Here is a 4,141-nt window from a genome sequence, read left to right as displayed (position 1 = left end):
GAGATTGATGAAGGGAGAAATGAGGCAGGGAGAGACGAGAAAAAGAAGACGAAGTCTGGGAGATTCCGCCCTTTTCGCAAAAGAGCTGGAAAATATGACCTGGTTCAGGCTGAGAAGGTGTATCAGAGTGAGGCGGGATCATACCAGAAAATTACTAATGGTAAAGTCACACATGATGATAGGAGTATTGATTGTGTTAGATTCTTCAATTAGCTAAACGTTTGTTGTTCTTGTGTAACTTACAGCTGGTCTTTTTATAACAAACAATCACCGGCCCAAATCAGAGTCGCTTTCAAGTTTTTGCCCAAATAGTACTGTCATTTTCACACTAAACAATTTAGAGCGACAGTTTTGAAGATCAGAAATGAAATTAATGTAAAGATTATAAAGTATATTGAAAAATTTCTCATTTTCGTTTAGTTTCGTAGCCTACTAAAATAACTAAAACTATTACCGAAATAAAAACAATATAGACAATAATGAATAAAAGTTACAAAATTTTACTACTAAAACGAAAATGTATACCAATAATAGTTTCTCAATGACACTAAAATAGCACTGGATCTTAGGACAGGTTTTTAGGTTTCATTACCAAAGCAATATCCATCAATATTTGGGAATTATAATTCAGAAATAAATAGATTCACATTGTTTAAAGAAGTTTACATTTTCCAGAATTTTTATTCGTGATTTTTTTTATTTGACTCATGTTATTAATATTACCCTCTTTAGATCGCACTCCTCTACAGCACATCACTATTGTAGAGAACCCTGATCATCAAGAAGCTCCCGCCTCTGAAGTCCTCCCTGATGCTGAGGAACAGCTGGAGCAGGACGTCTTCCAACCTCAGGATGTCGACGCTCCACTTAGCTCGGCTGAAGATGAGAGCATGGAAGAGCTGGACAAGGGTAAGTTTACTGCCTAGTCCAAAAGCATCAAAACACACACATTCACACATTCCTAGTTGTTGAGAATAGCTTTATTAGGTGTCATTCCCAAACCAGAATCAGTATGTGGGAATTTTAATTCAGAAACAAATCCATTTACAGAACATTGTTTGGAGATGGTTAAAAAGCTGCAATATTTTATTCATATTATTGGCATTTCCCTCTTTAGATCAGGTGTCTCTACCACACATCGTGGAGATCCCTGATCCTCAAGAAGCTCCAGCCTCTGAAGTCCTCCTCCCTGATGCTGAGGAACAGCTGGAACAGGATGTCCTCCAACCTCAGGACGTTGACACTCCAGTTTGTTCGACTGAAGATGACAGCATGGAAGAGCTGGACAAGGGTAAGTTTACTGCCATAATCCAAAACATGATACACACACATCCCAGTTGTTGAGGATTGTTTTATTATAATGTGTAATTACTAAACCGTATGTGGGAATTTTAATTCAGAAACAAAAGCATTTACATAATTTAGAAATGTTTATTTTTGTCAAAAGTCACCCTAAATTAAGAGCCATCATTTTATTCATATTATTGATATTCCCTACTTTAGATCAGACTTCTCCACCACACATTGGAGAGATCAATGATCCTGAAGAAGCTCCAGCCTCTCAAGTCCTCCATGCTGCTGAGGAACAGCTGGAGCAGGACGTCCTTCAACCTCTGGATGTCAACGCTCCAGCTGAAGATGACAGCATGGATGAGCTGGACAATGGTAAGAATAATAAATACATGAGAATTAGAAAATGTTAATAATAAATTATAAAATGCATAAAAAAAAAAAATTGTATTTCATGCTAACTACAAGTGCTTATCTTTTAATAGGCCACATTTGCTGGCGATATGAATTTGGACACAAGCTGGGTCAAGGAGGGTATGGCTATGTGCAAGCAGGGACTCGCTGCAAGGATGGCGTTAAGGTATTATTTTTTCCTTACACTTTTTTTTTTTACTTCAAAAACTTTGCATATCTCTTTAAGATTTTTGACTGGAATGATATAAACCTGACATGCTAATTGTTTATTCTTTTCTTCTTTTTTTTTTAGGTGGCTTTGAAAATTGCAGAAAAGAAGCCAAATACGCGATATATATTAGTTGTGAGTAGACTGTGCTATTGCTTCTCAGTCACTATTTTCAATTTATAACATCTTATATTCATGTTGATCTGGGAAATCACCTCCATCTAACTATTATATGTTCTTTATTTTAGCCTGGCCATCCCAAACGCCTCCCCATGGAGATCGGCCTGACATTAATGGCCAATAAGGGCCCCAGAGTTCCGCAGATAATTAAACTGCTGGACTGGCAGGACGACCCGGACCACTACATCATGGTCCTGGAACGCCCCATCCCCTGCATGCACTTGTTAAGCTTCATAAAGCTTCAAGGAGGAAGTCTCGATGAGAAGACAGCAAGGCACGTTATGCAGCAGGTCATTCACGCTGCTATCATTTGCTGTGAGCGTGGAGTCTTCCATCGAGATATAAAACTGGAGAACGTGCTGATAAACCAGGACACCTTGGAGGTCAAACTGATTGATTTCGGGTGCGGTGAGCTCATGAAGGAGTCTGCCTACGTGACCTTCCGTGGTATGTATTATGAACCATTAATTAGCTCACCGAAACACATCCTATGTATAGTCAACATGCTGTGGTAAAAAGTATTAAACATCATACAAAATCTCTTTCCAGGCACAAGAGTGTACTGTCCACCGGAGTGCCATGTCAACGGCGGTTACCATGCAAAGCCGGCGACAGTGTGGTCACTGGGGATCCTCCTGTTTGCCGCGGTGTGTGGGTATTATCCCTCAGACAACAACTTGCGTATGATCAGCGAAGACGAATGGTGCAAACCTGGCCTGTCACAAGGTGAGATCTTCATAAAAAAAAACAAAGAGGGCCAATTTAAATTCTTAATCATTCAAAAAAGGTGTACAGTATGAGCTAATAATCAGATGTCTCTCTGATCTTTTTGCACAGAATGCTGCCAGATGATTAGAGCTTCTCTGCAACCTGATCCAGAGCAGAGAATTATTCTGGAAGAGATGCGGCTCCATGACTGGTTTAAGGTACTAAAAGTAAAGACTAATTTTTGTCAAATGTTTTTTCATATCATCCTAGACCTTTTGCCAAGTCAAATTTGCTCTAAATGTAATGAATGTATTTATATAAATAATGCTGATGTATATGTTTTTGTTTCAGGTCATGGTGTAAGATGGAGAACAACGGAAAACGGCTCCATCACAGCCACCCTTTTGTTTCAGTCTTTAGTCAGCTTTGCGTCTGGCGGGCTGACACAAGTGGCTTTTCCATACCAAGGAAATTTATTTATTTATTTATAAGAAAATGTATAATTTATTTATAAGAAACTTTATCAGAAGATTTATATATAGTTTTATATATTTATAAGAATATGTGGTCCCACTTTATATTAAATGTCTTTAACTACTATATACTAACATTTATATTTAATATAAAGTGTGACCGAGAAATTTTATAATTTATTTAAAAGAAAATCTATAAGAAAATGTCTAATTTATTTATAAGAAAATGTATAATTTATTTAAGAAAATATATTTATTTTTAAGAAAATTAACAAAATGAATAATTTATTTTTAAGAAAATTTATAAGAAATAAAATTATTTTTATATTAAACATTTATCTTGCATATTGTTTTTTATGGCGTTTCATAGTACATTCCTCTGACATAGCCACCCTAGAGGCTCCTGCAGAAGTCATTTCTGTCAGGTTATATTTATATTTATAGGTAATATTTGAACATTTGATATGATTTGACAGTATAAGCCAAAAGTCCTACAAGACATATATCCAAATATGTCTTCTGAAAAAGTAAGTAGCATATCTACCGCCATAGTAGCCTAGCCAAACCTTTATATTTTACTTCTTTATTTATGTGATACACAAATAGTGGTAACTGAAGCAGTGTAGAGACAGCAAGAAGAGTATAGGTGTGAGGTTGATGCTGGGTCAGGAGTAGAAAGGCATAACAAGAGCTAGTAAAGTCAAAATGGGTGTCTCAAGATGTAGGTGTAGAAAAGGAAAGGAAAAAGCTATTAGTGCCTCTGATAAGTAAAGGATGTATGAATGTAAAAAACAACAGAAACAATATTTCCCAGTATACAGAGCTGCAGAAAGATCAGAAGGCTAACTATACGTCTGGCTCAACAGAT

At 36.7% G+C, this 4,141-nt stretch overlaps 1 pseudogene; it reads left to right on the top strand.

The window, feature by feature from the left end:
- The first annotated feature begins 1,027 nt into the window (after positions 1-1,027).
- Positions 1,028-2,966, top strand: LOC127518851 (serine/threonine-protein kinase pim-2-like; annotated as a pseudogene).
- Positions 2,967-4,141: the final 1,175 nt, after the last annotated feature.

The sequence above is a fragment of the Ctenopharyngodon idella genome, chromosome 9 (assembly GCF_019924925.1).
Source record: "Ctenopharyngodon idella isolate HZGC_01 chromosome 9, HZGC01, whole genome shotgun sequence".
NCBI lineage: Eukaryota > Metazoa > Chordata > Actinopteri > Cypriniformes > Xenocyprididae > Ctenopharyngodon > Ctenopharyngodon idella.
This window is presented reverse-complemented; position numbering and strand designations above follow the sequence as displayed.